Below are 12,955 nucleotides of genomic sequence, written 5' to 3' on the forward strand. Positions count from 1 at the left end.
GTAGGTGAATATGGATTGGGGCTAAGAAATGAAAGGGGAAGCCGTCTGGTAGAATTTTGCACAGCGCATAACTTAATCATAGCTAACACTTGGTTCAAGAATCATAAAAGAAGAATGTATACATGGAATAATCCCGGAGATACTAAAAGGTATCAGATTTCCACCATATCTATACTGCAAAAAGGTGGGAATTTAAGGAGATGGGACCTGGATAAGCTGACTAAACCAGAGATTGTACAGAGTTTCAGGGAGAGCATAAGGGAACAATTGACAGGTATGGGGGAAAGAAGTACAGTAGAAGAAGAATGGGTAGCTCTGAGGGATGAAGTAGTGAAGGCAGCAGAGGATCAAGTAGGTAAAAAGACGAGGGCTAGTAGAAATCCTTGGGTAACAGAAGAAATATTGAATTTAATTGATGAAAGGAGAAAATATAAAAATGCAGTAAATGAAGCAGGCAAAAAGGAATACAAACGTCTCAGAAATGAGATCGACAGGAAGTGCAAAATGGCTAAGCAGGGATGGCTTGAGGACAAATGTAAGGATGTAGAGGCTTATCTCACTAGGGGTAAGATAGATACTGCCTACAGGAAAATTAAAGAGACCTCTGGAGAAAAGAGAACCACTTGTATGAATATCAAGAGCTCAGATGGAAACCCAGTTCTAACCAAAGAAGGGAAAGCAGAAAGATGGAGGGAGTATATAGAGGGTCTATATTGAGGGCAATATTATAGAAATGGAAGAGAATGTAGATGAAGATGAAATGGGAGATGCGATACTGCGTGAAGAGTTTGACAGAGCATTGAAAGACCTGAGCCGAAACAAGGCCCCAGGAGTAGACAACATTCTATTAGAACTCTGACAGCCTTGGGAGAGCCAGTCCTGACAAAACTCTACCATCTGGTGAGGAAGATGTATGAGACAGGCGAAGTACCCTCAGACTTCAAGAAGAATATAATAATTCCAATCCCAAAGAAAGCAGGTGTTGACAGATGTGAAAGTTACCGAACTATCAGTTTAATAAGTCACAGCTGCAAAATACTAATGCGAATTCTGTAAAGACGAATGGAAAAACAAGTAGAAGCGGACCTCAGGGAAGATCAGTTTGGATTCCGTAGAAATATTGGAACACGTGAGGCAATACTAACCTTAAGACTTATCTTAGAAGAAAGATTAAGGAAAGGCAAACCTACATTTCTAGCATTTGTAGACTTATAGAAAGCTTTTGACAATGTTGACTGGAATACTCTCTTTCAAATTCTAAAGGTGACAGGGGTAAAATACTGGGAGCGAAAGGCTATTTGCAATTTGTACAGAAACCAGATGGTAGTTATAAGAGTCGAGGGGCATGAAAGGGAAGCAGTGGTTGGGAAGGGAGTGAGACAGGGTTGTAGCCTCTCCCCCATGTTATTCAATCTGTATATTGAGCAAGCAGTAAAGGAAACAAAAGAAGAATTCGGAGTAGGTATTATAGTCCATGGAGAAGAAATAAAAACATTGAGGTTCGCCGATGACATTGTAATTCTGTCAGAGACAGCAAAGGACTTGGAAGAGCAGTTGAACGGAATGGACATTGTCTTGAAAGGAGGATATAAGATGAATATCAACAAAAGCAAAACGAGGATAATGGAATGTAGTCGAATTAAGTCGGGTGATGCTGAGGGAATTAGATTAGGAAATGAGACACTTAAAGTAGTAAAGGAGTTTTGCTATTTGGGGAGCAAAATAACTGATGATGGTCGAAGTAGAGACGATATAAAATGTACACTGGCAATGGCAAGGAAAGCGTTTCTGAAGAAGAGAAATTTGTTAACATCGAGTATAGATTTAAGTGTCAGGAAGTCGTTTCTGAAAGTATTTGTATGGAGTGTAGCCATGTATGGAAGTGAAACATGGACGATAAATAGTTTGGACAAGAAGAGAATAGAAGCTTTCGAAATGTGGTGCTACAGAAGAATGCTGAAGATTAGATGGGTAGATCACATAACTAATGAGGTGGTATTGAATAGAATTGGAGAGGAGTTTGTGGCACAACTTGACGAGAAGAAGGGACCGGTTGGTAGGACATGTTCTGAGGCATCAAGGGATCACAAATTTAGCACTGGAGGGCAGCGTGGAGGGTCAAAATCGTAGAGGGAGACCAAGAGATGAATACACGAAGCAGATTCAGAAGGATGTAGGTTGCAGTAGGTACTGGGAGATGAAGAAACTTGCACAGGATAGGGTAGCATGGAGAGCTGCATCAAACCAGTCTCAGGACTGAAGACCACAACAACAACAACATAAGTTGCAAATCGGAGAAAAAATTAATTATGGTAACAAAACAATAATAAAAGAAGAAAGGAAAAAACTGAGAACATAGCCGAAAACCATCACCAAGCTCTCATGATATGTGTAAACAATGTTTCATATAGTTTTTTAGATCAGATTATATTGGAAATAACAAATTAACAAAAATTCCAATCTGATTTCAAGGACTGTATACGCTCATGTGTAAATATACTTGATCTATGCACAGTTTACAATAGAACTGGAGAGATACTGAGTCAAAACCAAAACGAGGAGGTAAAGTAGGAAAGAACAAGCCAAACCAAATCAGATGTGATACACTACAAAGAAAACACCTATCATCAGTAAAATGGAATTAACGAATACCTTGCCGACGGAAAACAAGATTCAACATGTTGGCGAAGAGGTCTCTATATCGCGGCATTCGCAAGCTTGTCCGATAAGTCGTGATCATGTACTGCATGAAGTTCACGCGATCTGCCCCTCGTCTTCTACAATATAATGAGCAAAGTGTCCCAGAAACCACATGGTTTCTCGACCGTGGAAAGAATCAACAATCTGGGCGCAATATGATGTCCGTAGTGTATAGTCTCAGAAGATCGACTAAGGAAGGCCAATTGCGTCCTAATCCAAGACCAATTTGCCATATGACCTCCAGAAGTAAAGCGATGTCGTATCGTATCTGTAGACGTACAACGACTACATATACCCGTGTCGCTAAGTCCAATACGGAAAAGTCGCTCGTTCGTTGGAATTAAGTTATTTGCAACCTTATGCCAAGACGACGCACCAAACTATCGTCCAGTTTGTTTGCGGTGATCCTCTTTCAACAAAGTTCGGGCAACGAACTGTTCTCCAACGAGTCTGAAGGAATTTCATGGTGAGGACGGTGTAAGGGGTCCGTAGGCCCTTACTATAAGTTTTGCGACAGCACAGGTCGACAGGACAGACAATCGATAGTGTGTGTCGGGTTGCGAGAGCGAGAGCGAGTGTTGAGATAGGAGTAGTGTGGTACGCGCTGCGGGCCGAGCCGGGTGGAGGTCTGTTGCTGGAATGCAAGACCGTACCGACAAAGGGAGTGGCCATCGCCGTGGTTTGACCCCTTTGTGTTAGGAATATTCGGGAAAGTGAAAAGGTATAATTACTAGTGTGATTCAGTGATATTTTTGTGCCGATATTTGTAATTACGCGTCTACCGCGCCGGCATCATCTGGATTGCAGTGTTGGATTGCAGTGTTGGATTGTAGTGTTGGATTACAATGATTGAAATTGCGTGTGACGATAATGAATAACAAAGAGGCCTGTGCTGTGATTAGCCGTTATTAATTCTGTACGACGAAGGCAGTGGCTGTCTCCTTACTTTGTGTTTTTGTGGTGAGTATAGGTTGTTGATTAATGAAGCTGTGTTGTCGTTCTTCTTGCCACCAGACATTTTATTATTACAGCATTCGAGAAGGACAAAATGGAATGTAACAACTCCGTAGCAGTCCAATCCGATTGCCAGCCCCATTAGGTACACGGTCACAATAATTAATGTCTGTTTTGGGCTGCTATTAGATCGCGATCGAGCGGGATAAGTAAGAAGAATAAACCAGAGTGTTACACCCTTGCCTTATCGTGAAAGGACAAGTGCAATTTTCGGATGAATTATAAAGAACAATAGATAATTTTATCTTGCTTAACGTGAGAAAATATTTTTTCAATGTTGGATCGGGACAGAGCATAAACTTTATAATCGCGACAAGAAACAGTGCATAGTGAACAATACGAAGTTATAGCACCTTACGATTGTGAATAAATTTTTTCTTGCCATATCAAATGAATATAATAGTGTCAATAAACTGTTTTATAATGTGCAAATGCGTATATCCGCACGAAAAACTGTGAAAAGTGAACACCAAAGATAGACACGTGTGAACATTATCACGACAAACGGGCCAAGAATTCGCCGCAAAAGCTTTATAGAAGTGTTTAATAATAATATTGTGACTGAAATTGTTTTTTTGAATAGTGAAATTCGGACAGCTTCATGTGGACCCATAAACTGTTATGCGGACGACAATGTATTGTGGCGACGCAATTATTGAGTGACGTCACACAGACACGTGTAGCAGTTGCGCCAAAGAGCCTCGATCTGCGAGGTGATTTCACACGCCCGCCACAGCAAGCCGCGTGACTTCGAGACACCGAGCGCCGTCCCGACATCTAGCGGCCGAACTACAAACTACACCCGCCTGCAGCACCACGGAGCGGCAGGCTGAGAACTACGACGTCGTCCCGCCACAGCGAGCCGCGAGACTTTCACGCGTTCCGGCGGCAGTACAGCGCCACGCCCACTTCAAATGTCAAAACATCGCGACTCGTGGTAACGTCGGTTGGTGAGTGGAGACGACTGGTTGACATAACATTAAATTGCAATGTGCAATTTTCGCGGTAAATAAACGTTTGTAAACTGAATTGCGTGTAGGAAAAGTGCCCAATTGCAGTAATTTCCGAAAAGTTTGCGAAAAATACTCTGAAATTGAGCATACTTATTTATGCATACTGCGCTGTCTAAATAATAATTATACAGATATGCTTATTGTTTTTGGGGGATTTTATATGTATAGATTTTATGAATAGTATGATTTATCTTATTTAAAACATTTTACATAAACTGTGTATGTGAAAATTGATATTTGAAGTGATTAGGTTTTGAGAGTTGTTATGTTCGATGCTCTTGCATATTGTATCAATTTAGGGATTAATCGAAAAATACTTCAGGTACGATTAGTTTCATGGTAATTAGGAGTGTTTTGGGTTACTAGAGGTTATTCTATATTACTTACCTGTACATTAAAAATAAACGAACATGTCTACTGAAGATAAGCAGGTTTGTGAGGTAGTAGTTGAAAGGAAAGGGATTGGACAGGAAGACCGAGATGATTCAGGTATCAGTGATTATGGAGTGTCATTAGATAGCCCAGTAGCACATTCAACTAGTTATCCCGAGACACCGGGACAAACGACGAGAGATAAGTCAATTTCAGAAGATGCAGATAAGTGGTCAATGTTGGTAAACTTGATAAAAGAAACAAGAGAATCACTAAAGGAAGATTTACGAGAAAGGGAAGAAATATTCCACAAATCAGTAGAGAAAAGTTTACAAGAAAACAACGCATCACTAAAGGAAGATTTACGAAAATCATTAAGGAAGATTTACAAGAAACTATAGCACAAGAGATCAAAACATCGCAGGTGAAGATGGAATGTAGTCTGAAGAAGAAAATACAAGAATTAGAAGAACGACTGAAGATGGACATCAACGAGAGAGAGAGGAAGCTACAGAAGAGCATAGACCAAGTCCAGGGAGACGTGGAGAAGATGGAAGGAAAGTTAACAAAAAAGATGGAAGACGATATTGAAGAAACGAAAGCCGAATTGGGAGAAAGAATCAACGAAGTGGAAACAAATTGCAATCATCGAATCGCCGAGGTGACGCAAATGCAGAAACAATGTAATGATGCGGTTAAGGGGATAGGAGATAGGCAAAACCAACTAGCTGTCAATCTGAGAAATGCTATAGCCGTGCAACGGGAAGAGGATAACAAGAGGGTTGCAATGGAGGTCAGGCAATTACAACAGGGAGTGCAGCAATTGGAGAGCAAGACAGAAGAAATTGATAAACGAATTAGCAATGCCACTTTAACCGATGGGGAAGGTAGAGTAGTTACCTTGATGAGCAGTGATAATCGGTACGTCCAAAATCATACAGGGCAGAAATTTAGACCGAAAGGAGGGTTGCACCCAATGATATTTATGAAATGGTTAAAAGGAGTTTTCCCAGCACATCTTAAAGACTCAGACAAGATTCAATTTGCAACAGATAGAATGGAAGGTGAGGCCTTCACTTGGGGAGTCAGGAAGAAGGAAGGGACTACTAGTTATGATCAGTTTGAAGAGGAATTCTTGAAGAAATACTGGTCCAAAAGTCATCAGTGTGCAGCAATTGAGGACCTACTCCACCGCAAGTCACTTAATACATGGAGACGAACGTTGAGAGAGTTTGCCGAACATTTGTGGGAATTGAACGAGACCTTGGAACAACCCCTGAGTGATGACGTAATGATATCAGCAATAAAAAGAAGAATGAGCCGGAGAATGCAGGAAACTGTATCCAGGAGCCTAATTAAAGATAGGGAGCCCTTGATGGAAATACTGGAACAGTTGGAATCTGTTCGATCACAGGAACACAATCTGGCTAATGATCAAAACCGAGGGGGAAGTAATGACCCAAGGAATCATTTTGGTAATTCATCAAATTATAGAGGAAGAGGTGGTGGCCATAGGTACAGGAACCATGGTGGTGAACGGCAATGGAGAAATGATTGGAGAAGAGGTGATAGACAAAGGGATCAAGAGGTACGAAGTGAAGAAAGTTAAGGTGTAGGGAGCTAGCAACTCTTTTGCTGGTATACCAAGTGGCGACTGGTACACTCCCAGCTGGGTGAAACTTTACTTCTAATTTCAAGTTTTCACTCCTCTAACATCTTTCTCTATCCTTAGGTTAAGAAAGTTAGTGTGTAGTAGTTAGAATAGGTAGTGGTTGTACAAATGATAGTTAGGAATCTTGTAGCAAATTTATAGTTCACTCATATATGGAGAAGTAGTTAAGGTGTAGGGAGCTAGCAACTCTTTTGCTGGTATACCAAGTGGCGACTGGTACACTCCCAGCTGGGTGAGACTTTATTTCTAATTTCAAGTGTCACTCCTCTACCATCTTTCTCTATCCTTAGGTTAAGAAAATTAGTGTAGTAGTTAGGATTGGTAGTGGTCATCCAATTTATGGAATCTGTAGCAATAAGTTGTGAATTTTTTCCTTAACTTTTATAAGTGTTGGCCAAGTGAGTTATAAATTAGAGTGATAGTAGTATGGACAGCACGAACCCCGCTGAAAGGACGGCATACCAAAGGGGTAGCTGGCATTCAACTAGTTTCTTTTCTTGTCTTTGCTATAGCAAGTTATAACAGATATGTAGTTAATGACTCGTACAAACCTTTGAAAGTGAAAAGTTTTTGGAAATTTTTGATAAGATAAGTTTATAAAAAAATATTTACCATGCTATGTTAAGTAAGTAGGATTGATGTTGTGTGTTATTTGAACAATGCCATATTTTTGAGATGTAATAACTTTTTGTAGAATATTATTGTAGAGGCAGCCCACTACCGAAGTCAAGGATTTTCTTGGTGATTGTAATTTCATTACTTATTTGCACTGTGTGTTTTGTTCATATGTAGTGATGTCTAATTCCCTAGCCGATTCTTTTACGCCTGTGGCTTCAAAGAAGTTTTCGAGGGCGGGGATGTAAGGGGTCTGTAGGCCCTTACTATAAGTTTTGCGACAGCACAGGTCGACAGGACAGACAATCGATAGTGTGTGTCGGGTTGCGAGAGCGAGAGCGAGTGTTGAGATAGGAGTAGTGTGGTACGCACTGCGGGCCGAGCCGGGTGGAGGTCTTTTGCTGGAATGCAAGACCGTACCGACAAAGGGAGTGGCCATCGCCGTGGTTTGACCCCTTTGTGTTAGGAATATTCGGGAAAGTGAAAAAGTATAATTACTAGTGTGATTCAGTGATATTTTTGTGCCGATATTTGTAATTACGCGTCTACCGCGCCGGCATCATTTGGATTGCAGTGTTGGATTGCAGTGTTGGATTGTAGTGTTGGATTACAATGATTGAAATTGCGTGTGACGATAATGAATAACAAAGAGGCCTGTGCTGTGATTAGCCGTTATTAATTCTGTACGACGAAGGCAGTGGCTGTCTCCTTACTTTGTGTTTTTGTGGTGAATATAGGTTGTTGATTAATGAAGCTGTGTTGTCGTTCTTCTTGCCACCAGACATTTTATTATTACAGCATTCGAGAAGGACAAAATGGAATGTAACAACTCCGTAGCAGTCCAATCCGATTGCCAGCCCCATTAGGTACACGGTCACATTAATTAATGTCTGTTTGGGGCTGCTATTAGATCTCAATCTAGCGGGATAAGTAAGAAGAATAAACCGGAGTGTTACAACGGGTCTCCATAAAATGTCGGCCGCTAAATAGCTCACCGCAGGATGGAAGTCACGAATGTGTTTTATAATTTATGCGACCAACGTCAGTAGGGGGCTCAAGACTAGCAGGACGGACAGAGAGAAATAAACGAGACGTGAATGTGTGAGTTTCTTGAGTCATAGTCGAAACAGTACGACGCACATACAGCATCTGCGTCTTCCTTCGTATATCAGCCAGGCCCAACTCCCCAAAGGAACGAGGCTTCGTGACCACCTCATACCGTAAGCGAAAACTATGGCTTTCCCATAAGAAACGACCAGAACATTGCTGTAGTTTCTTCACCATCGTCGAGGGAAGCGGATAAACTTGGACCACGCAATAAGCTTTACAGAAGACATATGAATCCAGTATTCGGACTTTCTGGAGCAGAGTAAGAGAATTCCTTTCCTGTTCCAGTATCGCTTCCTGATTTTTTTCCGTAACAGACTTACAGTTGAGCGTCGCCATTTTGAGTGGACAACGATGAACGATGGTACCGACAGACGTATGCCGATCCACTCCAGTAACCCATGGAACAATGGCGTCATTAAAACCTCGCAAAGTAAGAAGCCTGCATTTACCTTCATTAAGTAGCGCACCTGTACTCCGACGATAATCATCGCTTACAGCCTTCAGTTGAGGTATCTCCGCAGAATTGCGGAGTAGAACCATCACATCATCCGCGTATGAAAGAACAGCTATAGTCCCTTGGAAAGCGTCCAACCTTTCAACATCCGAAGAGGGGCTCCAGTGACAACACAAACAAAGTCATTGACAGCGGGATTTCTTGAGGCACTCCCCAACGGATATTTATCGGGGGCGTCAGTTGACCATTAACAATCAACGAAGCTGAAATACCCCGTAAACAGATTTGAGAGCACTTTCCGTGTCTCAACAGTAAAACCAACGGCCTCCAGCATCCAAACCAAAAAGGTGTGATTAAGACAATCAAAAGCCTTATCAGAGTCTAGGAAAGCAAGGGCACTATCGACAGACGTTATAGCAGCAACCGAAGCCAAGCCACGACACTCGACTATTGGGGTAAGAATGGTGCGACCAGGCACGTAGCTTTGATGTTTGGCGTGTCTCAACAGTAAAGCCAACGGCCTCCAGCATCCAAACCAAAAAGGCGTGATTAAGACAATCAAAAGCCTTGTCAGAGTCTAGGAAAGCAGGGGCACTATCGACAGACGTTATAGCAGCAACCGAAGCCACGCCACGACACTCGACTATTGGGGTAAGAATGGTGCGACCAGGCACACGGCAGCCAAAGCCACGCCACGACACTCAGCTATTGGGGTAAGAATGGTGCGACCAAGCACGTAGCTTTGATGTTTGGCAAAAATCATCTCCATCAGAGCCGACATCCTACTATTAACTGCCTCACCACACTCTTATAATCAAAGTTAAGCAAAGTAATTGCGAGAAAGCTATCAGGGGAAGCCGGTCCAGGGCGTTTCGGGATTAAAAGAATTTTTCCCACTTTGAAAGAGGTCGGCACTACTCTACCCTCTAACACTTCATTCAAAAGGGACGTAAAGGTAGCACCCAACAACGGCCAAAAGCGCATGTAATATTCCTTGGGAAGTCCATCCAGACCCGGAGACATTTGAGAAGGCGATCCCACAATAAGTTTGTAAACTTCCTCAGGCTGAAATGCAGCTAAGAACGTTTCATTATAATCAGGTGTAATTGCTGTATCCAAGACGTTGACTAGCGGTTCGTAAAAGGTTTCACTGGACTCAACGATGTCGTAGATGTCTACATAGTATTGGTGTAAGACACGCATTATATCAGTTTGCACCGATGCGATAAGTCCATTATTTGTCGAGAGAGAGTGAATACAAGCACGTCGGCGATGGGTCTGATGCCGAATCAGATGATATAAGGAAGTCAGTTCTTCTGTCACCAATGATCGTGGCTTGGCTCGCATTTCCAACCCTTCCATTTGTATTCAAGGTCAGCAATTTTGCCTTTATACGCTTAACATCCGCAATTCGCAGAGGGAATAGTAATATTCGTAAGTTTTCCGAAAGCCTCGCGCTTTGGCAGCACAGAAAATTATCAAAGTTTGCCTGAGACTCGGTTTTGCTAGCTATGTACACCAGTCAAGGTTTGGAAGAGTACTTCCCAATAGACCGTAGAGTACGCTCCCACACGGCTCGCATCACGTCATCGAGAGAGGGGTCAGCTAGATGAGCGACGTTTAACATCCGCGAAGTGCGAAACAATTTGAGTGGTTGCTGTTCTAGATTAAGGCGTGTAGTCACAGCACACTGATCCATAAAGGAAGCTGGGATGATTTCAACATTAATAATACAATCGCGTTGGCAGTCTGATAAGTAAAACCTATCTAACCTGCTACTAAGAGTCGCAGTAAAGTGGGTAAACTTAACTAACGTCGGGTATTTACATATCCAGATGTCTTGCAGGCGTAAGGAGCGGACTAATTCATGTAATTCGTGACAGAAATTAAAATTTGGGGATTGATCTGCACGACGCAAGACACAGTTGAAACCACCACCCAACAGAATACCCGGAGGACTCTTATGCAACAGATAAACAATATCCTCTTTGTAGAAACGCGAACGATCCACTGCGTGACCAGTGCCAGAAGGAGCATATAAAATAACCAAGGTAAGATAAAAAAGTTGACAACCTATGCCCTTGACAGAATCCAACATTTCCACCTCAGCAATAGGAATGCCTTCGCGAAAGAATGAGGCAGTCCCCATATGAAATTCGGGTGCTACATTAAAGATCACACGAAAACCAGGTAAGGAGAAATTCCTAAATAACAACTCCTGTAAGAAGACTATGTCCGCACATGTATCATAAATGAACTGATGCAGTGAAGCCAATCGCAATTCTTATTCCACACGATTAACATCTAAAAAAAGTAACGTGTAGTCTTGGATCATTGATCACAACTATTCAGGGATGTACGGAACGTCCGAGCAGAATTAGGTAGACAGCTGAGGTCAAGGTCCACTGCGGAATCCACAGAGGAATTAGAGGAGGAGGAAATTAGTGTTTAACGTCCCGTCGACAACGTTGTCATTAGAGACGGAGCACAAGCTCGGATAACGGAAGGATGGGGAGGAAATCGGCCATGCCCTTTCAAAGGAACCATCCCGGCATTTGCCTGAAGTGATGTAGGGAAATCACGGAAAACCTAAATCAGGATGGCCGGACGTGGGATTGAACCGTCGTTCTCCCGAATGCGAGTCCAGTGTGCTAACCACGAGGAATTAGACATCGGGGGACCAGAACCCCCGTCATCGCTACCTTTTTTTTTTTTTTTTTTATTTCTTACGTGCCACCGCACGGTCAGGCTGTATAACTGTTTCTGTCAGCTACGTGGCAGGGCGGCCTCTGCAGATGAAGGTGTGGGAGGGTCAAAGGCACAGTTTCCTGCCCCTCAGAGCAAGGGACATATAATGCAGTTTCAGTCACTAAGGCGGAAGCATTCTGTGGTACTGCCATTGCGACAGGTAATACTTGGGCGCTAATTTTATTCTCCTCGAGAGTTGCTGTAGACGGCAAGTTCAGAAAACTTTCACCGGCTGAAGACGAAGGAGCAGGAGGACTTTGCATCGTCTCAAACTGTAACGGAGGACACAAAGACGAAAAGGGGGGGGGGGGGGGGGGGGAGGGATTCCGCTCGCTCCCTCTCCACACACAAGCAGCTCAGAAGGTGCCACTTCGAGAGCAGGAGTGATGCTGGAGATAACTTCTTCGCCACTCACAGTATCACGGACGGGAGGTATCGTAGCAAGGAGAGGAGCAGGGGACACACTTGATGCGAAGGAGGCAGGTGCAGAAGGCACAGCCAAATCCTCACCATCACCATCTTCAGTGCGACGTTGTTTGATGTCACCGTTACTGGTGCTGTCCTCGGAGGAATAGGATTCTGAACATGTCGAGGGGGTAAAGGCGGAAATTCATCGACATGATTATCAGACTTGACTTTTTGTTCTTTATGATCCGGAGCAGAAGTAGGTTCGACGGCGGGAGTGGAAGGAACAAGATCAGCAACCGTCAATTTGCGACGCTGCACTAATGACGGCTTTAATACAAAAACCCTCCGCGGACAATTAGACCAAACAGGTCCACTTTCATTACATAGGAAGCAGATTCCCTCTTGACCCATATGGCACGAACGAGGTATCCACACACCCGTAAATGTGATGGAATATTGCATTTGCACGGAACGAATTCCACTAAAACACTGTAATCTGTGTTGAGTAGACCAGCGTTCAATACGGACGTTTTTCACGTTCCCATTAAGAGTCAATATGTCCTTTAGAAAGTTGTCACCAACTTCCGGCGGAAGGTTGAACACTAGAACATTGATATAGTTAATTTCAGAATCTGTGAGTGACACCATACTAACGGAATTATCGCGGTGCTTGAACGGGACTTGAGGACCATTTCGTGACACTAATCTTTCAACGTGAAGGGGATTTCACGTAAAACACGTACTCGTCTGCATCAAAACAAGCAGTGTGGACCTGATCATAGTTCAAATGAATTGTATCGACTAGTCAATCGTGAATTTCTAGAGACACGGGCTGTAGGTGTCGCGTAG

This window comes from Schistocerca serialis, chromosome 4 (assembly GCF_023864345.2).
Source record: "Schistocerca serialis cubense isolate TAMUIC-IGC-003099 chromosome 4, iqSchSeri2.2, whole genome shotgun sequence".
NCBI lineage: Eukaryota > Metazoa > Arthropoda > Insecta > Orthoptera > Acrididae > Schistocerca > Schistocerca serialis.